Source organism: Hippocampus comes, unplaced genomic scaffold (assembly GCF_001891065.2).
Source record: "Hippocampus comes isolate QL1 unplaced genomic scaffold, H_comes_QL1_v1.1 scaffold261, whole genome shotgun sequence".
NCBI classification, from domain to species: Eukaryota; Metazoa; Chordata; class Actinopteri; order Syngnathiformes; family Syngnathidae; genus Hippocampus; species Hippocampus comes.
The window spans coordinates 5215573-5238321 of NW_017805824.1; the positions used below are offsets into that span (position 1 = coordinate 5215573).

General features: G+C 42.7%; 1 protein-coding gene across 13 annotated transcripts in view; it reads left to right on the plus strand.

Annotated features, from left to right (window-relative positions):
• Nucleotides 1-22749, plus strand: part of baz2ba (bromodomain adjacent to zinc finger domain, 2Ba) — a 98783-nt gene that overhangs the window by 7817 nt on the left and 68217 nt on the right. For 12 of the 13 annotated variants that reach the window (XM_019886687.1, XM_019886682.1, XM_019886689.1 and 9 more), the window contains exon 2: nucleotides 9277-9319. The gene's annotated coding sequence lies outside the window, so the exon portion shown is untranslated. Of the gene's footprint in view, nucleotides 1-9276; nucleotides 9324-22749 lie in introns of all 13 variants that reach the window. The other variant, XM_019886683.1, reaches the window with a different exon arrangement.

Sequence of the window (22749 nt, forward strand, 5' to 3'; positions counted from 1 at the left end):
AACACACTATTTTAAAATTGTAAACACACATATAATTCTATAATATATATTATAATAATATTTACGATGGATGGTCCTAAGATCGTAAACGGATCTTGAGCGAGTTTGCCAGGAAGCGGGGCGAGCATGCAAGTTGTCTGTTTTGCTGAAGTAACCTAAGCCGTCTACAAACTCAAGTCCCTGTTTGCTGCAAAAGCTAGCCAGCCACCGGTTAAGCGAGAATAATCTGCTAAACCGCTCATCATTGCTCTCGCCGGCAAGGGGCCGACAATTACTCGATGCTGACTCATCTTTCTGGCGAGATCACAAGTCAAAGCTATGGTCCTCTTTTTGATCTCTGATTGTCCACGTAACTAATGTTGTTAGCCTTGCGCTGGTGTCTAGACCTGTTGCGTGCCAGCTCCCTAAGGTTAGTTTCAATGTCGGGCGCTCTGGCTGGGTTTGTAAGCTTGATGTTATAAGTGATGGACTCACCTATAACAAAAGTGCGGGAGCCAGGAAGCCAAGGTGGAGTGGATCTGCTATGCGTCTTAGCAGGCTCACTGCAATTAGCAGGCCGCATAGGGCTAATGCTAACTGGACTAGCAGGCTGATTACAACCCGCGCTAACTGTAGTGTCCGCCATCTCCACGGTCACCACATTATTATGCTCTAGCTGACGGACACGACGCTCTAGCAGGGTAAGCCTCTGAGTGAGATTTATGCAATTAGTGCAGGTGGAACGCGAAGAAGCCATACTTGCTTTTAAATCGTCCGGTGAACAAAGCAGGGGATCAGCGAGGGACTTCGCCGTCGATGCCCTGTGGAGAAAGAGGAAGCAAAATGGATCCTACCTTGAGAGGTAATGAAGGGTGGAGTCCGTGTGACTCGCTAGCTCCCTCGTCCGTGTGACTCGCTAGCTCTCCCTCGTCCGTGTGGCTCACTAGCTCTCACTCGTCCGTGTGGCTCGATAGCTCTCACTTGTCCGTGTGGCTCGATAGCTCTCGCTCATCCTTTACTAGCATCGTATTCCATTTTGTCTATGATTAACTCGAGCCATAAACAATCTATTGATGATAATGATCATCTGGGATCCCTGTCAAATCTGTGCAAGTGAGTGCTGATACAAGAGCTGTGAAATCTTGAGAGGATGCCGAGTTGTGCTCGTGTTGAACAAACATTTGTATAAGTCATAATTTCTCAACAACCTTTTACATATGAATGTGCACACCCAGAAAACGACAATTTTTAATGAAACATACCAAGCAGTGGGAACTTTAACAGATGTTCAGAAAGAGTCATTCATCCTAAAAAGGCCTTTGAAAGGAAGATGCATTTGCGTGAACGCTCTGGGCATCTAATTGATAATGCCTTTTATTGTTAGAAATCCAGTTGGGGATTCTCTGTTTGGAAGCTGTTTTACAGGCCCATGCGGGCAGCTTATTTATTGATACAGCTGATCCGTATTTACATGCCCTCACAGGTTAATGCCCTTTAGTTGGAAAGGTGGCTCACTTTAAGATGAGCCAGCTAACCTTATGCGGCCTTGCTGTTTTTGACTAGCAAGTCCTGATAAGCATCAGGCTGCACAAATAACGCAAAAAAAAAAAAAAAAGCACCAGGTGACAACCACCTTTTAATGTGAATAGCTACTGCCACTTTAATAAGTGATGCATCTGCAGTTTAAAAAGCCTCATACGTCAGTGGACCAGGGGACATTTTTGCTTTTGTAGAAACAAGTGAACAAATGAACAGCTCATTAAGACTGAGCAGATCAAGCCTCATGTTGGTTTTCTTTGTATAATGTGCGGTTTACGCATGGTGGCTTAATGATGAAACAATAGACGGCATAACGTACAAATGGGTCACCCTGTGCTGACTTTCAGGAGACAGAAGACAGAGCGGCCAAATTTGGGAGGGAATGGCGATAAGCTGCTTCTTTTCTCCCCCTGGGTCTTTATTTATCATTCAATGTGAGAATTTCCTTGATGAAAGTCAAGGTTGTTTGCGCATACTCAGGCTCATTCCGATGCCTGTTTTCCACCAGCACGGCAAAGAAGTTGAATTTCTTCCCCTTCCTCCTCAAGAGATGCATTATAAAATTCAGGAGTATTTTTTATTTTATTTTTTTAAATGAAGTCTCCAAAGGTCTGGGGCATTTTTTTCCCTCATTTGAACTGATTCCTTTGTTTTGTACAGTAGCGAGGAAGTGAAAAGATACAGGAACCACCACCATTTTTTGCTTTATTTGAACAGAAAGCCATCAATTTAACAGTCCCTTTATAAAAAGAAAGTGACAGGAAAAAGAACGACATTGGGAAACTTGTATGTCATGTTAAAAAAGCGTAAGAGTTGCTTTGGCAAGACGTTCACCAAGTCTTCATATTGTTTAAATTGGAATTGGATTAGTAAAATGCCAGCAAGGTCGACAAACCTGCCATTTTTTGTGTTTACAACACCTCAACTCTCTCCATCTGCAGCAGGGGGGCCTGTATTTATACTTTTCAACAGAATACACAACCCTCCACCATCCCCCGCCACCCTCTACACCCACACTGGCTGCGCTTTGAAGGGGAAAGGGATTCTAGAAATGGGAAAAATCAGAAGAGGGCTTTGGATGAGTGAATGGGAATGATATTAGTTTCTCTGTTGGGGTGCCTCCTGGGTCAGATGATGATACTATAGAGAAGCTTGTTGCAGGCAGGGGAGGCTTGTGGGTCCTTGAGGGTGCTGACAAATATGCATGAACACATACACAAGCGCCGCGAGAATACAGGCATCAGGGCTTAGGAATGGAACATACACACTCACACACTCACACACACTCACAGATACACAAATTCATGCGACAGCCCCCCCATTTATTGATCTTCAGCATTTAAAATCTGGTCACTGCTGCCACAAAGGCTTTTATTTTAGCTGTGCTGGCAAAGCCTGCTCGAAGCTGAGCCAGAATGTTAAATATTTTAACTCCCGCACAATGCCATGAGAAATGACAAGGGGAGAGGAAAAAAACAAACAGGAAAACAGTTTGAAGCTATGCAAAGCTTGATGTGTATTTGTACCAAAGCATGTTTTATGTAAGCGGCACTTGTGCAATCATCAGCTGTACATATGCAGCATCCTTCACATTTGAAATGAATAGGAAAGTGTTATTTATCTACAAAATCAGCCATAAAAAGAAATAAAATGTCAGATTCAATCACACTTAACTCAACACTGACCTACACAGCCCTACCTTGTTAGCAACGCAGGCTAAACTTATTGCAGTGACTGGATTAGTCATTAGTGGACCTGGGACAAGCTGCTGTTTTTAGCGTTTTAAGGTTACAAAAGGGGGACTCATGTTAGGGAAGTGACTCAACTATGTTTAATCCACAGAAGCCCCATCACACGTAGTGATAAGCTGAGTACATCAGTCACTGCCATCTACGCTTTTGAGTGCCATTTGTTTTATATCACTCTGCTCTCAGTGCGCAAAACTCCAGTGTAAAAATTAACTTCTCCTTTTTCTTTCTCCTGTGGAAATGGTGTCATTAGGACTGTTCCTATTTCGGCAAAAGTGACTGGACAAGGTCAAAGGCAAATGTAATGTTTGTGATAGCCTAACATTGCGGAGAACATTAACATTATTAAAAAAAAAAAAACACCACAAGGCAGCCAAACCACAAGCGTTTCCGCATCCAGCTGAACCTGCGACCGCCGTTGTTTTTCTAGAAAAGCCCACCCCGCCTCAGCTCGCTTGTGGCATTGTCCTGCTTCCCCCCCTTTTCTATCTGTCCCTCGCTTGCGCTCTCTCCTCCCGAACGATGACACTGAGAGACAGCTGTAACGTGAGACGCGTCTCGATCCTGGCAGGGGCTTGGAAAGCCGAGGTGGAAGGAGGGAGGGAGAGGCCTTTATCTGAGACTGGGGGCACTGACCTCCCTCATTCCCCTTCTCCTCCTTTCTCTCTGTCTTTGCGTCTGGTCACATATCCTATCCTCCCCCACCAATTGAAGCGAGGGCTGCACTCTCAAAAAGTGGAATGTGAGGAGGACACATGGGGGTTTATGTGTCCTCCTGCTATTGTCTTTGTTACTTGCACAACAATTTAGACCATTTCACAGCATCTCACTCGTCTTCTAGATACATTGAACATGTGCTCATTTTAACACACTTGAAAAATGTAAGGTTTTTTTTTCATGCTCTCTGACTTTCTGAGCACAACACAGCGCAGATGGAAAGAGTGACACATCCCCCAAACTCCAGGCGACGGTTGCTAAATCCTCTGCGAGAGCTCCCGTGTGTAATCCAAACATTTAGAGCTAATTTAAGCATGCAGGCAGCGGCAGCATCCTTTAGGAAACAACAGCGCTCTCACTCTTGCTCTCTTCCTCCCTCCGTCCACCAAGTGTGGGCAAAGTCTTATGTGTTTATGAGCGAATGTCTTCTTGTAGCTGGAGGGAAATGAAAGCACTCAATCACTCACCTGTCAGAGTACTTCAGAATCCACACACACACACACACACACAGACGCACACACAGTCACAGATGTGCATGCGCACTTAACCCTGAGGGTTTGACAGGACTGGCCCTTTATTGACTCCCTTGATCAAGGAGACAGTAGATCCATTTAATAGAAGCGTGCACGCGCACACACACACACACACAGATTCTGAAATGAAAGACCATCCACATTTGTTCTCTCGCCAGCACTAGTGTAAAATCACGGGTGGGTTGACTGTTATATTGGATCTTGCCTTCATTATGAAATTGGTTGACACGTTCCTTGTTTGTATTTTATATTTGAATGTTTGCTTCCTTTCACATCCTGGATGTTCAACCTGAGTTTCTTCAGACCATAATAAAATCAACCAAACACGTGGGGAAAAAGTGTTATGGTCTGACAGAATCTGTCCAAAAAGGATGTGTTCAGCTGGAAATGGAACCTCAGTTAAGGTGGAGGGAATTGAGAATAGTTCTGGGAAACAGTCTGTGTTAGCGCAAAACCTTCAGGCAATGCCACAAGCAAAAGCATGCAACAGGAAAAGCCTAGAACAATTTGGTTCAATTAGGTCCATTTTAAAGATTAGTTGTGTGCATTTGACATTAGTTTGGATGTGATCGGTCGATTCTGAATGCATTTGCTGATTTCAGCTTTTCAATTGAGTTCTACCAGTTACCCTAATGGTAGAAAAACTTCTTAAATCATTTTTCTTTTCTTGTTTTTAGTGTCTCAAAAACCTGGCATTTGAACAGGGCTGTGTTGACTTGATATATCCACTCTCCATCGACCAGCCATAATATTGATATCCAATGAAAGAACTGCATCAAATGCCGTTACAAAGATAATAAAGATAACAATGCTGTTTCAGTTGACACTGAGAGAGGGGGTGTTAAATGGCAGTGTGTATTGTAGCAGTGGTGTACGACGCACAGCACTTGACCAAATGCTGGATACATGGGTTGCGATACGATTCAGCAGGATTATGATTCACTTTGGTATGGTATAGCTGCGTCCGAGAGGGTTCGATGCAATGAATTTCTTGTCATCATTTAACAACATGAATTCACTTGTCAGTCTGCTACTGTAAATATGGCATTCCCAACAAAGATATCTCCAATAAAATAGAATTTGATACGTATCTTGATAGATTTGAAAGGGGAACAATTCGATTCAAAGCATCAAAACCGATTTTCCGATTTAAATCATTTGTGTTCCATCACTAAATATTACCAAATGACCTTTCACTCTCATTTGATACAGTTCATGTACTAGATCTAATTGTTTTGTGCAAGGGGTTATAATGTGTTAGCTGGTTAGTTTGGAAGCTGTATCAATTGATGATTTTCTGTGTCATGTCTCCCAAATCCTTTCAAAACCCACATATTACATCAGTGATGAGGTATAGTCGCGCCACTATCCTCTTTTGGATTTATTCTTTCAGCCCTGGCCACTCTTGGGCTCGCATAGGTCACGTTTCAGTCAGAGTGTTTTGGTAGAGCATTGAGCCAGCAGTGTTTGGGCGGGAGAGAGATGTGACAGCTGTGTTGGTCATGGCTACTCTGACCTTCACACGTCATGTTGATGGATCATAAAATTTGTAACGATACACTGACGCTGTTGTGTAGGCCCACGCAAGCCTGACGATCTGTTCACATAACTGGTGCCATCATTGGTCCAAACCAAATGGTGGACGGCCACCAAGTAGGACAGCTTGAGTGCATATGAATGACTTTTGTCTCGTATGGAGAAGCACATTTCTGCAGTGGGCCCTCTGCCACGAAACGGAGGAGTGATGACGGCAGCACAAAAACATGCACGTGTACACAGCCAAGAACACACGCGTACACCCATACGCACACACTTGGCATTTTTTTTTATACATTCTATCTCCCACAAATGGATTGCAGGATTGTTCAGAGCTTTTTGCCTGTCCCAAAGCGCTTTGCTCCATGCGTCGGCTCCCCGGAGACGCCGCTTGCTCCATCTAGTCAAGGAAGAAACCATTTAGCAGAATGAAAAAGGCACACATATTGTAAGGCATACACAAGGTAGCTGCTGGGAGGATTTGACTAGCATGTAGACAAAACGTTTCCCCACACAGGGTTTTTTTTTTTTTTATTGCTCCACCGGCTCCCTACCTTGCCCCGAACACACACTTTCTCACATTGCAAAGTACTCGCACACAGATTCCATTTTGTCAGCTTTCAGCCGCAGATCATGTAACGATAAAAGATGCTGCCCCGCAGTTAAACACTGCCAGTAAATCACAAGGCAAAGAAAGCTGGGAGAAGCACTTATTTTTAAGCAGCATGAGAGACCACACTGGGGGGAAGGGGTCGAGACAGATAGGGCAAGACACGGAGAGAGCGAGGAGGAAGAGAGAGCTCCTTTGTGCACTGTGTACTGACATTGTGTGTGTGATGAAGAGATGAATCACTGCTATTTAGGGATTGGTTTCCTGCAACTGATTGTGTGACGACTGTGTGGCGGACAAGACTGTCAAGACTTGCCTGTTTTGTTCTGGGGGCTTCAGGAAAATGTCTGCGGCCAAGTTTCGCTGGCTCGCTCCCATAGGGAGCAACAAGAGACAAACACCTCACCAGTGTCTACTAACAAAACATCAAATATTCAAAAGTGAGGGATTTTCGGCCAATCTCAGTTGTGTGTGTTTCAGAGTACACTCATTTTGTTCACACGAATACCAACAGATATTTGTTGTAACCTTACAACTTTTTTTATCTCAGCCTTTTATAGAGTATTTTTAAGTATTACATACAATACAATCCACTGCAGTCACCTCGTCACTACAGTGGATTGTATTAAAATGGTTTTGTACAGCATATTTTTCACCGGCACCGTGTTGTTGTCTGACTTTCAGAAACATGATGACATTATCCACCCGAGTTAATGAAAAGGTGAACATCATTTGCTTCTGTGATAACATGGTGGATCGGAGCCATTTTTCAATTATGCATCGTATAATTGTCCAATTATATCATGGTAAACACTGTTGTGATGAGTAGAGATTTTAATACGATATTTAGAAATGAATGGTTAGTGTATTAATGAGCTAGAATTGTCGATTCGCTCAGAAGTTGTGTTTGAATGCTAAGATGCATTCGTCGAGATAAGATTTCCCTACCTCTGAAGGCTAAAATGTTACACCGAGTCTTATAAGAATCTTCAAGTACCACTGCAAGTATTAACCGCAACTGCGTGACCTTTCTCTTACATGACAACACTGCTGCATCATTGCTCTGTCTACACAATCAAAAGAACAAAAATGATTCGTGGCTGTGTGAAGAACTGGGGATTTCTTGTTTTGGAGTGAAACTAGTCGATTATGTACTCTTGAATATAACTTGGCTCTATTCTTAGTCAGTTGAATAAGGCTCCAGATTTGAATCCTTCTCAAAACCGACATTGTAATACGACCACAAACGGGTAAAGTTTGTGCAGCAAAATGGGGTTAACAGATCAACAGCCTGATTTACGCAGTGGAAAATGATGGCAGACAGCGGCGTCTTCCTTATCCAGAGTGATTCACCTTGCAAATCATTTTTCTGTGCTGAGCCCTGATGAGCAGAAATCCTTTAATCATCCACTAATAGGTCTTTATGAAAAGGCAGGAGATGAATTCAGTCTACCTGGCACTCTGTTATCGTTACGGCTTCGACGAGTTATCAAAGTGTGTTGGTGTGCGTCTGTTGTCTGTGCATGTTTGTCTGTCTGAGTGATTACTATCAACACCGGCCGTCCGGTTCATTCTGTACAATGTGACAGACTTGTCAGTTTCTCCTTTGCTGTAGATAACCCGGAAAGGCAACATTACTCTGATTCATAAACCATCGTCTCACACCAAATGCCACTGACAGGAATTCTGAAAACACCACCTTATTTTCAGTGTGCTCCAGTTGCCTTTTGTAAATTGGAAGGCACATTATTTTATGACAGAAGTGGACTAGATTTTGTCCAATGGTGTCTGTCTGATCTGAACCTGCTGACCAGATGGATGTGTTTGTTGTCAGCAAAACCTTGTTGGTTACTCACACTCTCTCGCTCTTGACACAGTCTGTGTCTGGTAACTTTACTGGTGTTGGCCGAGAAGCTGAAAATGTTTCTGTGCAGTTTTGTACCAGACTGTCTACGTTTTTATTGTCAAAGAAAATTGAACATAAGCCATCAGATATAAAAGCGGCCACAGCCTGTGTAATGTGTGTTGTGTCATATGCGCAGCAGAGCGGCATCTGTTGTGTTGAGCTGCTTAGTTTAGGCTCAGGCTGAGAGCACAAGGAGGGCCTTAGAGACAATGCATGAGAGATGGGCGTGAGAACACTGGGAGGGCTTGGTTCTCTACAAGAACTGTCTTGTGTTTGGGGAACATATCCTCACACTCAAAGCTCCAGTGTGTAGATCCAATTCGAACAAACTGGTTTTGCAAGAAATGGCTCTGAGAGGAAGAGAGCGAAACACACACTCCGTGTGTGTGTGTGTGTGTGTGTGTGTGTGTGCGTGTGCGTGTGCGTGTGCATGTGCGCGCACATGTATCTTGTGTGCACCCACAGCTGTTAGCACATCACCAGCTTTTTTTCCATTTTGATGCCTGTGCGTACCACAAATTCAAATAAAGGGGCCTGATCTACTCCTGAAATCCAAAAGGGAAAGCATTCACCTGTGCGTACATTTAAAAAAAAAAGTATTCATTTCATTTGTAGCATCAATCAAAGCGGCGTAAACACGTTTTATTCCAGTGACTCAGCTTGTTGTTTTACTCGAAGCCTCAGCAGTGTTGTTTCTCTTCTCCCCAGGTGTTACAGCAGTTATGACAAAGAGCTGAAGGCACCTCAAACAGTGAGTATGTTCTCCTTCTCACTCTGGAATGTATGAGAGGTGATGCGTGACTTTTTGAAAAGCTATACCTTGTCATACAGTTTTGCAGCTTTTTTTTTTAACACTCAATAACAGCCATGCAAACTCTGCCAGTTCCAGGCCTCATTTGATTTTAATTCATTCACCAAAACAGGATGTTTTTTTCCCCTTGTCAAATTAAATTTAACAAGAGACCCTTGAAAAGAGGTTGTTATGATTACATTACAAATTTGGGGGTTCATTCAGTGAATCGGGCAATTAATTAGATTTCTCCCATTCAAATCTGAGTATTTGAAACGTACATGGCTAATAAGCATCCTTAGTTTGCTATCTGCTCGAAGCTAGTTCAGAATGGAAATGGTTGTTAACTGCGCCCTACAGGGGCTTCCAGGGATGCAGGATTGCGTGCAGTTGTTTATGTGTGCTGTTACGTGTGGCGTTAATCTTCCCCTCTCCCTTCCTCTTCGCTCCTTTTTCCGTGCGCGGCTCACTCTTGCCTCTGTGTGAGTGCTATCTGTTGTCAGGGGCGCGGCTGCGTCCTCCAGGCTTCACTTCACACCAAGGAGGCAGTTTGTTGTTGCACACGCAGACAATGACTTGCACTTTCCTCTCCTACCTGACCCGATGGCCTGCGAGTGTCTTTTATAACTGTTTTTTTTTTTTTTAACTGAATGCTTAGTGTTTTGAAATCCTTGTGTGTTCCCGGACCTAATTCTGTCAGGTTGCTGCGCCATCTCTGCCTGTAAATGATGCATTGTGTTGCCGCATGCTGCTTGTATCATTTGTGATGAGTATTGATGAGTACTCACCCTCTGGGGGAATCATTTACTGGGGTGGTGGGAAGAGACATGAAGCTTTTTCTTACTGGCTTTTCAAGGTCCTTTTGCAGATCGTAGTACAAAACGAGTAAATCTTTCCAGCTGTCTGTTTTTCCTCAGCCCATGGCATATTATATTATGAAGTGATGCAGCCGTGTCATTTGTCTGTCAGGTTGTGACACCCACCCCCCCAACTCAATCTAAGGAAGAAACCTCAAACAGGCCTAAGGACCTGTGGGGCGACTGTCTGATTCGTCCGGTTGGGTTGAAATGGACAGACAGAGTGGGAGGGACAGAAATAGAACAATGGGCACAACAACCTGAGTGTAGTTAAGGTTTCCGTGATGACAGCAATGAGATATTGGTCCGCTCCCCATGCCACTGTCCCTGGCAACATATATACTGTATGTGAAGGTGCATCTTGGTTGCAACATGATCAAAAACGCAATGAACTATTTACAAGTAAAATAACGCCCTAATGACAAGGTGCAATTGAGTTCGATTTGTCAATGTTTTGCTCCACTTTCGGTTCTGTGTCAAATGCATCGCAGTACAGATTGCTCTTGTTTTGGTTCGGAATGATGTAATTCCACTTCTCCTCACTGCAGGGGCAGAGCTATTCTAGTGAGATCATACGTGGCTGCTGGCCACCCCAATATCCTGAAAAATCCTTGAGTCATAGCTGTTTTTTGTTTTTGTTTTTTAATTAAAGACCTGTGTGTGTGTGTGTGTGTGTGTGTGTGTGTGTACATACACACATACACGCACGCACACCTTCACTTTATTGGTATAATGCATGACTATATATGAATATAAAGGTAAAGAAATTCAAATTGGTGAGTACCCTAGGTTAGTGTTTGCATGTCTGGCTCACAGTTCAGCAGTCACGGGTTCTTATCCCGGCTTCGGCCTTCCTGTATCAAGTTTGCATTGTCTTGTTGTGCGTGCATGGTTTTTCTCCAGGTAATCTGGCTTCGTCTCACATTACAAAAACATTCATGTTATTTTGATTGAATTTGAATATGAATGTGCATGATTGTTAATGTATGCCCTGGGATTGACTGGCGACCAGTCCAGGGTGTCCCATAGAGATCAATGGAACATTAAAGTGGGGCTAGCTGCAGCCTTGGAATTTTTCTGCACGTGGCCCTTGGAAGAAAATGTTCAGGCACCCCTCGAGTAGCTGGGGCTCATCCAAACAGCTATGTTTGTAATTTTAATGACCTTGGTCAGAGGAAACGGCAAAGAGCAGCTGTAGTCTGACAACCAAAGGAAAATGCAAATGTGGGGAAAAAGAAAGTGAAAATATGACATTTGTTACGTTACTTTGACTTGTTTGTCAGCATTGTTCATTTTAATTGATCCAAATGCTTCATCAACAGTAGATGGCAAGTGTTTTTTTGACTTCCCTGGTTAAAGCATTCCGGCCCTACATACCCACGCATGTAGCATTCATCCACTTTAAGATTGCTATTATTCAGCCCTAAGAATACTGTATGCGTACGTTAAGTGCTACAATGCATGTAGACAATTTGTACTTTAGCCAAGGTGGGCGCAGCAACGCTTGCGTAGCCCCATCTGCTTGATCCGAGCTTGAAATGCAGTGCCTTTTAATGACAAAACGGAGTGGCTGGGAGCCATGCAGAAAAGAAGGGGGCGCGCGTGCGTTTGCATGTATGTATGCGTGCGGATGTGTGCGAGGGGTGAGGGTGGATGTGCGCCGCATGAGTGTGAATTAGAGAGGAATAAAGGGAGAGGGAGAAGGAGAGAGAAAAATATCTCGAAGGTCAGGAACAGCAGGCGGCCGTAAGGGAGAGACACGTGAGACAGAGATAGTCTTGCGTCAGCCCCACAACTTTGCTCTTTAAATGTGTGTGTGCTCTTTAAATGCGTGTGTGTGTCCTGCGGGGCCAACATTTCCATCCGCATCCTACTGTGCGTTACAATGGAACTGAATTGCAATATTATAGACAGACAGACACTACAGACATTACGTACACATTTCGGAGCCAGTCAGTCACTGAGCTTCAGATAATTTTTCTACACGGCCCTTGTGACAGTGGAAGGGGAAATTACACCTCATAGCCTGAGGGGAAGAATTTGTGTGTCTGGCTGCCTGTCACAAAAGGCGAATAAGGTTTCATCAATCTGAGCAAGTGCTATCATTTTCAGCTCTTGCTCTTTGTTTCTCAGTCTTTTTTTTTTCCCAGTGCCCTTTAAACTGGTTCCTTGTTAGATTAAGGAAGCATTGAGATAACGCCGAAACATTTAGTACTTTGCACTTGCCTCGGAGCTACGGTTGTTAAAAAGCTGCTGCGAGCCTGTCCTCGGGATAGAGCGCAGTCTCGATAGAGGACAGCGTAGATTCAACTGACACACTCAGCGTTCATTGGGGATTACCCATCATGTCTTCTTCAGCTCTTGTGCGCACACATACTCACCCAGTGGTGAGAAGAAACGAAATACAAATACATAACTACTACTCTTGTCAAAAGTTTCTGTGTGCGTGTTATTAATATTATGTTTTTTGTTTTTGTGATGGTGTTCCCTGCACCCTAAGCATCCTAGTAGTTTCACTTAAAAAAAAAAAAAAAAAATATATATATATATATATATATAATTTAAGCGGGTCACCTACAGTGGCGCATGATCTTCATCACGGGAAGTTGTTAGCGGTCAGCATTCTGTAACTGCAGCTAGCGATCATAGCTGTTGAAATATATATTTTTTGTTTGTTTCAAAGTTTGTTTAAAATTATCTGCAAATTTTGACTGTTTGAAGGCTGGACCGGTCTCGATCCCGTAGCGAGGGTCGACTGTACAGTCAATAAAGTTGTTTCAGTAGATTGGTCCATCTTCTGATCCGTGATCGTTTTTTTCTTGAATCTCTGATCGGTGATCGGCTCCAAAATTCTGTTCGTGTAAAGTCTAAATAAATTACTTTATTCAATAGTTACATTTTAAACCCCTACCAAACCAGCTTCACAATGAGGATCATCTATGGCACAGGTATCAAACTCGAGGCCCGGGGGCCACATCTGGCCCCCCACATCATTTTATGTGGCCTGCGAAAGGAAATCATGTGTGTCAACTTAACTGATCCTTGCTAAAATATGTACCAAAATGTCAACTCGTCATTTGTAATAAATCACGTTGAGATTTTGCAATAATTTTGTTGTTACCCTGTTAACACTGACTCAAACAATAATTGAACAAACTATTATAGTTGATTTGACTGATTTCAAAACTGGTAATCTATCAATTTGTTGTGTACAAGTAATAATATATAAGCATTTATTTAGTTTCACTGTCGTAACGGCCCTCCAAGGGAAGATGTGCCCCGCGGCAAAAATGAGTTTGACACCCCTGATCTATGGTATTTTCTAGCATCTTAGCCTACAAAGTGATCTGATGTTGCACATGGGCAAATAAACGCGTGCAAGTACTTTCAAGAAACGATAATAGGTCATTAAATTCACCTTTTGACATTTATCAATGTTTGGGCATACAGACAGATTCTCATGGCAATGTTTAATCATAAGTTATACTTTATTCTTATACACGAGTATATGTACTTCGACTGAAGTACGAAGTGTGATCACTTTAGACACATGCACACATCTTGGTCCAGACGGTCTCAAAAGGATTGAGTCCACCAGCCACACTTTTGATTTACCCTTCCTGCCAAAAAAGCTTGCGCTCTCCCTGTCACCAGCACAGAGTGAGGCTGCTCTTTTCCAGACCCTTGTGCCATGAATCACTGCTTGCGCCCAGGGAGCCTCAGTCCGCTTGGGGGCTGCCCGCCTGGACAATAATGTGCGTGGTCATGAGGGGGCCACAATGAATTGAAGAACCCAAGCCGTCCCAGAGAGTGCAACAACAGGAGGTCTGTGTCTGTGTCGTCCATGTGCTTTTTGTAGTTCATGCTGGGCTGTCGAGCACACAATGCACACAAAGTTTTGGGTGTTGTCATACAACACAATTCCACAACGGTCATTTGTGAAACATTCGGTGGAGACGTATGCATATCATACATCACAAACCTAAAGTCTCCCATATTTGGTTGCAATTTGAGGTCCTTGGACATGGCTTGATTGTGTCATTTCCTTTCCAGTCTTTATCAAAGCCAAACAACCCAAACTATCAAAACAACTGTGGAACTTAGAATGTGTGCATTCGAAAACACCCCCCCCCGCCCACCCCCAACGAAATAATGAGGATTAATCTTACATTCGTAAAGACGTTATTTATGTAGGAAAGGTTCTGTAAAAGATTGTTGACCTGGATTGTATTTTTTTTAAAGCATCATGGCGCAGTGTCAAGAAGGAAGAACCGGATTGCACTGGCCTCTACAGCTATTCAGTATTGTAATACAAAGAGGAAATAAATGCGAGTGTGTGGAAATGTGAGAGGGTGGCTATTGGCAAATAACCCTATGTATCAAGTGCAATCATATATTTCGGCAACCAAGACTTTCTATGCTTTGCTTTATAACTGCAGGTTCAAATAAAATTAAAATACATTAAGTTTTATTGTAAAACTCTCTATATGCATATTGCGTATATACTCTATTGGTATGGCTTGGTGGCGGGCAGCTGAATTTCAACAGCAATATTTTTTTTTGGAGTGAAATCTCGCAAAATTGAAGTCTCAGCATATTGCCATACATATGTCTTCGCTTGTAGGGACAATCAAATTTAGAGGTGCCGCAGTGGCTGTTGTATAATATTAACTGACAGTAAATGAAATTAGCTGCTGTTTAATATAAACATGTCATTTCGTTTTGTGTAAGATTAGGCCATTTAATACATCTTTTGCAATAAAAACTTTTGACCTGCCGGTGTAAGGATTGGAAGCGACTCCATTGATCATCATGCTGGCTTTTGTTTTTAATGGACAAATCCATACTGCTTTAACGTTTTAGAGTTTAACAAATAAGTTATGTATGTTGTGTGTGTGTGTGTGTGTGTGTGTGTGTGTGTGTGTGTGTGTGTGTGTGTGTGTGTGTGTGTGTGTGTGCGCGTGCATATGGTACATGCAAGGATTGCTGTGTTTTGGCTGATAATTAAGCAGACCACACATAGTCATTCTTTTGTGACACACACTGCCAGCAGCTGTTGCTCTGTGAGTCTCTTGCTTTATGGAGTCGATCTTCTGCATTTATGACCAAACCGCATCACCTCTACACTCTATTCTTTGCTTGGACTCTTCAGCCCCCCTGTGGCTCAACATCCTCCACGGAATACTCGATTTAATCCTTCAGAACTTGGCTTTGTGGCTCCACGCATGCTTGTTGCTGGGAAGCGTTTGTCCCTACTAGGCCTGCATGTCCCCAGGCCTGTTGGCCAGGCCAGGTTGTAACCTGGATACAGCTGCAGTCCAGAGGAACCATTAGCAGTGCCAGGAGGCCCCCAGCTCACAGGGAGAGCTCATTACAGTATTTGTGCAGTCACACTTCTATGAAACACAGCAGTGTGCCTGGTGAAACTAGCAAGCACGCGGAGCCTCGGGGAAAAAGCATCGCCGGCTCCATTTGTACTTGTGTGGGACAAAATGAGGTTTCATCGAGAGACAGGTAAGAATGCAGAGAATGATGTTCATCATTAAACACTCACAGCTTTGGTTGAATGTCACTATTTGCTGTGTGTTGATCTGCTTTTTGTTGAGTGTGTGCGACTGTGCATGAGATCGGGATTGGGGGTGTGTGTGAGCTCTCAGAGGCCCATTTCAGCTGTCTGGTGTGGTGTACAGATGGCTGGGCTGGGGTCTGCTGAATGAGATATCCTCTTTCTCTCCTCTTTTTGCATCCTTTCCTCCTGAGTTACATCCCTGCTTTTTCATCGCCACATCTGCTGAGGGCCATCTTGGGCAGAGGAGACTTTTCCACTGCTCTATTTTTCCCTTTCCCTCTTTACTTAACGTGCCTCTCAGGGCTCCGTGTTCCAGCCGTACACAGTGGCTTTGGAATGAAAAGTCTCTTAACCGAGCCATGTGCCCCGGAGCTACGGTAATTGCAGGTGAAATTCAGCTTCCTCTTTAAAATGCCATCTCTCATTTCCAGTTACCGGTCCCCCCTCTGTATTTTGCTCCCCCTACACATCCCCTCTCCGCTGCACGCCCTGCACGTCTCCCTCGCTCTCTCCCCTTTTGGCTGTCTTTCAGAGCCGTGTGAATCCCTCAGCCCCTGTCGCGTCTCTCTGCCCCAGCAGACACTCCCACAATGCACAGCGCCGATATCAGCCATGCGGTTGCTTGGACACACTTAATGTCTATGAGTGAGCAGGTCAAATATAGTATTTATGAAAAAAAGCACGTTTGTTCCAGCGGCGGTGATCAAACCGACTGCAACAAATTGCGGATAATGAATGCTCATGTTGCAGCTGTATAAAAATTGTCACTGAAATTTAGAAATTAGCACATTACTCTTAATAACCGTCTGGGACCCAATGCAAACCATTTATCCCACCCAACCCCACCCCCCAAGAATATTGAATACAATTTTCATGAAACCTCCCAAGGATGTAGATTTTTGTGTAACTTTGTAATTTCTCGTTCAAGTATATTAAAAGCATACTGTTCACACAAAATTGTGGCCACTTTTGTCCAACAGAAACCCCATGAAAACCGCATTTACTGGATTGAATCACAGAATCGACCAAAATGCCCACAGGCATCAGTGAGCCTCCAAGGGTCACATGAGTTAGCCTGCAGGCCTGTTCTAAAAATAGCTCCACGGTGATATGGTGAACATTGTGATTTCCTAGGATTTTTGTTGAATTGTTAAGTAGAAAAAAAAACTTGCAGAAGTAGAAATGAAGTGTTCCATATAGTATTTGTTTCCTATCTTGTTAAATTGTTTTTGATAATTGTTGATAGACAATCATTCATGTGAACAGTGATCATACCAAATTTGTTGTTTTTGCATCAAACTGGTAGCCCTTCACTTTAATTACTACACAAGAATTAGCTCTGTATAAAAAAAAAAAACATTGTGACACCTGTTCTAAATTGAAAAATTACAAATGTACCAGATTCCATCATTTACCAATTTTGTATTATTTTAAGAAGAGGAAGTGCCCACTGCTGGCTGTAGGAAGACTGTACGCTATTATTGGCTGAGAATATGTAAACAAAAAACAAAAAAAAAAAAACAAGAAAATGTGGACATACTGGGATCGAAGGCTTCAAAAATAAAAATGAACGCATATAAAATGACCATAACTGTTGTTAGTCAAAAATGTTTTGCACTAAAATAATCAATATGGCCACACACACACACACACACACACACACACACACACACACACACACACGGCCTGAATACATACAACTACAATTCTTATAGTTGGACATGAAACTAAAATATGTAGTATCTAATATTGTGTCCTATTCCTTTTATCCGGCCACTGTCATTATTCATTGCAAGGAGGAGAGAAAAAAACGGTAGCGGTGTGTCTTGAGGGGAGTGTGTGCGCTGTATACAGCGTCAGCAAGGCGTGATCTGTGTGGAGGTGACATGAAGGTGAACACGGCATGCAGAATGCTCTCCCGACTCGGGAGGCAGCAAATGGCTCTGTGGCAGATGGAGTCTTTGTCAGTGAAGAAAAATGGCAGTTCAAGCGCCTCACAGGGACCCTCATACAGTCACTTTTTTTTTTTTTTTTTTGCACATGTGTATGCACTATAATGCATTCAGTCTGTCACGCATGCATGCACAGATGCATGCATTACATTCACACTGACTATACAGACAAACGTATGTATTGACACGCGTATATCTACCCCTCCCCTCCTTAGCAAACTGGGCTGGCGGGCAGTGACCTTCCCTGCTTGGAGGGTTCCCTGGCTGTTTGATCAATTATCCCTCGCCCATTGTTTACAGGGAAGCAGAAGTGGAGAGAAGGCTCAAAATGGCCACTGTCAGGTGGAGGGATCCATTTCCCTGCCAGTGTGGAGGGTGGGGGTTAGGGAGAGAAAGGAAGAGACAAGAGAGAGACAAGAGACCGGAGCTGTGAAGCGTCCTCACAGGCAAAGGGAGGAGCAGCGAGGATGAGATGACATTATAGACAAGGTGCAGTTTGGTTGCTCCCAAGTTACCATTTAAAATACTAATCTGCTGCCAAGAAGATTTGTGCTTTTCAAAACTTTCCAAAGTCAAATGTTTGATAAAAATGCATCGCCACATAGACAGACTAGCCACAGCCTTGTAGCGATGACGGCGATATAGTGGTATTAAAATTGACACAATATTGTCATCGTCGTGCTACGATATTAAAAATAGCGCATCACTGTCAAAAAACTTCTCCTGCGCTCCTCCAGCCAAGCACAGGATTGTGAACTACATAGACCACGATACTTTGCGCCCCTGAGCCAAAAGGAATACATGACAATAAAATGACTGGCCACATCTATTTCTTTGTCACTGCTGAACATAATGTACAAAACAGTCTTGTGCTTTTTATGTTCTTCAATATCATTTTTTATACAGTATCGTGAGCGTGTTTTAAATGGCCAACCACCCCACATTAGAGTGACAATTATTGTATCATCAGGTTCATATTGTGATAATATCGTACAGTGACGTTTCAATATCATTACATCCCATTCAGTTTGATATCGTATTATTAATTAAACAAGATGGCCAAAATATTACCTGTTCTTATATTGCAGCAAAGTTACAGCACTGCAGGAACACCTCTTATTTAAAGTATTGAGACGTGAGGAGTGGGGAACGGGGGGTGGGGGTACGTACTCTAAAGGTCAGATGGCATGGAGAGAGAAAAAAAGAGTGGGAACAAATGATGCACTAAGCGAATGACACTCCGAGGTCCTGCTTTAATATGTATGTATCGCAGGTTGATGGCTGATTTCATTAGCGTCGCTCATTGTTATTCATAGATTGTCCTCCTGCAGCAAAATGAATATTGTATTCACACACACGCACACACACACTCTTCAATAAACACACAACAATTGCATTTTCCAGGGAATACAGTGTGTGGATCTTGCAGAAGGCTCGAAGAAAAGGCTGATGTTACCCCAGGCTGTTATCTGTGTGGGCTATAATTAAAACAATTTACAGCGCTGTCATTTTAACACAGCTTTTTGGCGCGGCGGCGGACAATTCTTGTCAGGTTGTGAGGATTTAGCGCTCCTTGTTGATATTAGGGAGAATTATTTTCAAAGAAAGGTTACCTTTGTTTGAGTGACAGGAGCAGTATAAGGTATGTTGCGCAGAAGGGTTCTGATTACGTCATTTGAATTGACCTAAATCTGTGTGCACGTATGTGAGAGCAAGGCCTTGAGTTCCTGGCCATTAGTAGTCTTTGTGTTTATGAGACCGAGTGGACAGCAGGGAGCCAAACTATGCCTGCAGCATATATTGAAAATAACACTTGACACAGTGCGCAACACTACTTAAAGGGATGTTGGGCAGACGGCGTAAAAAGTGTGAGTGTCAAAAGATTGTGTGTTGGGAGGGGGGGGTGATGCTTACGACGTCTACATTTCTAATGGGTGCTACGCCCATGCCACGAATAGTACAACCACCACTCCTAATAGAATTATACATCATCACTGTTATGTGGAATCCACGCTGGTCAAAATATGGTCAGTTCCATATAATTTCACGGATTGATAGTTTTGGTCTATCCTCGCGTCTTCTAGTTATGTTTAGTAACCAATGACAAGTGATTAAAAAAAAAAAAAAAAAAAAAGCTGTTAACGTTCATGGAACTTTAACTCTGAGAGAACGGTATTATAAATTCACCATGGCGATTAGGCTCCCTCAAGTATTTATACATATTTTTACACATATTAGGTGAAAATACATACATACCTGGCAATTGCGCTGCCTAGTCATCTTATTTTTTAAATAATTGATTTTTGATTTGATTTATTGAATCAGCTTCAGGCAAAGAAAACAGTCAATTCAGAATTTTGGAAAACAGAGCAAACTAAAATGTACATTACATCCCTCATGATTCTTAAACCTTTTAAAAAATAACTTGTGAAGAACCTATCATTTGCTTTTGAAATATGTAAAGCCTTGTTGCTTCGTTGAGGGCCGAGAACTGAATTTGATGTGCATATCCAGCAACACCAACAGCCCAACTCGGGAATGACATCCGAACGGTGATGGGCGTGCCTTCGGGCTACGAACAGTTCCCAGTCAACAGCCGACAACTGGGTCTGCAGGTAGCCGGATCGCTGCGGCTTTAGGAGCCGCTTTGGGACCCAGTTGGAGGTTACTCAACAGCAACAGCAGCACCAACATGTCCGTACCATTTTAATCATTGGCAGCATAATAAATTGGCTTTTCTTGAATTGGCTATTAATTCTTGGGTGGTGGTGGGTTAATGTTGGTGCACAACGTAACAGGATAGCAATATGAGAAATAATAACAGCTTGAATAATGCTCCGGATGGTAACTCAAGCAGGATGGTGTTTTTTTTTTTTTGGTTTCCTGAAAAGTAGTGATTCTGTCTGACAATAATGATATGGAAGGGCAGAAAGAATCTTTTTTTTTTTTTTTTTTTTACCACTAAAGAAGTCACACATTTTCTCTTCATTCTTTTTCGGAAGACTCTGTTTGTGATATGTGATATTAATGACCCTCCAGTGACTACTTCAAATAGCCAGTTTACTACAGGTTGCTCTTGTTTTGATGTTGATCTGTTCAGTGCTTTTTTTCAAAGTATTTTATAAATAATACATCGTTGCTAGGTGGACTAGTTTTTAGTGTGTTAGTTTTCAAATTGGCCCTTGCATCCTCCCACATTTCTTTATGCGGCCTTTGGAGGAAAAGACACCCCAGACAGAGTACATACTACGAGCACAAGAAAGTGCCTGACCGCCTCTCTTTGTTCCTCCAAGATGACTCTGTTTCAAGCAGGAATTCCAGTCCTTAGTGGGACATACGCAAATGTTCTCAAGAGAGATATTAATAGCTATTGTGGGTGGAAGAAGGAAAAATTAAGGCAATTTTTCCATATATTGTACATGGAAAGAGTCCAGATGGATTATCTCTTGAGTTTTTGAAGCAGCTCAAATCCATGAGGCGTTGGCCTTGTTAGTAACACGCACTGGCTTACATTCGGCCTGTCTGAAGTACAACAGGCCATTACTGATTAACGTATCTGATCCCAGCCAGTAGAAGGCTGTTTTTAATTCCTCGTATGAAGAATGTTTGTTTGAAACACAACACACGTTCCATGCAGGCACACAAGAAAGTTTGTCGCTTGAGAAACAATGTTGGCTTGTCTTCTCACATTTCACACTTGGTTTCATCCCCTTAACCGCCAGTGCTCAGCATGGACATGCTGCCTGACTTCTTGAGTCATGGATTCATAGACATCACAAGGGCTGCATGTGTGCTTTATTTTGCCCACTCATCCATTTTCCCATTCTGATATACTGTATATCAATGGTGGAAAAGTAGTAGTAGTTTAAACTTTTAAAAAATTCTAGCCCTTCGCCATTACATAACGGCTGCAATTCAACATATATACTTATCTTTCATACATCATTGGCGTCGAGCTGAGTCCTTGTACCTTCAAAATCATCATGATAAAAATTTATGTCATGTCATGTGTCACCTCATATGAAGTTATTTTCCACACCGCTGATACTGAACAGGGTCACTGGGGGGGACAGGGTGGGGGCAGCGGGGGTTGCTGGAGACTATCCCAGCTGACTTTGTACTACTTAACCCTGAGTTGGTCAACCGCCAGTCACAGGGAACACATAGTCGAACAACCACCCAAACCCATATTCACACCGTCACAAAGCAGGAAACGATTCCATGACGCAAGATAAAAATATATAGTTAAAATAATTAAATAGAATGTAAGGAAGTAAACAGTTTGTGCACCATAATTATTTAATTGTGACTATTTTTCACAAGAAAATTGAGACTATCAGCCTGTGAGCATTGTTAGTCTGCCTATGTTGCTGCATCGTTAGTGTTAAAATGTCCATCGCTTGAAGTGCCATAACATCGCAACATACGTGCTATTCTGGTTATGGCATTTTCTAGGATGTTAAATAGGATGTAAGGAGGTAAACTGTTTGTGCACCATAATTATTTAATTGTGGCTATTTTTTACAGAAAATTGAGACTATCAGCCTGTGCGCATTGTTAGTCTGCCTGTGTTGCTGCATCGTTAGTGTTAAAATGTCCGTTGCTTGAAGTGCCATAACATCTCAACATAAATGCTATTCTGGTTATGGCATTTTCTAGGATGTAATAGAATTAAGCTGGCGGCCATTTTTTCTTTGTTTTAAATATGATGATTATATGAAACTGCTGCTTATTGTGAAGTCCATTGAGTTGGGTCTAGTTCACTGCCACCCTTAGTGCTGGTATCCAACACATTAGATAAATGATTAAGAAAACATTACTCTTGTCAACGTCTTCACATTTCCATTTTGTTTTCAACCAAGTCAGCAAAACAGTTTACCCTTAGAAGCTTTACCCAGTATTAAGACAGAGATGTTCCCACAATGACTGTGTGCTTTGAGAAGTCAAAGAAAAACAGTCATAGATATGCACACTCCCACTTCTCTGAGTTGACCCCCCCCCCCCCCCCCCCAC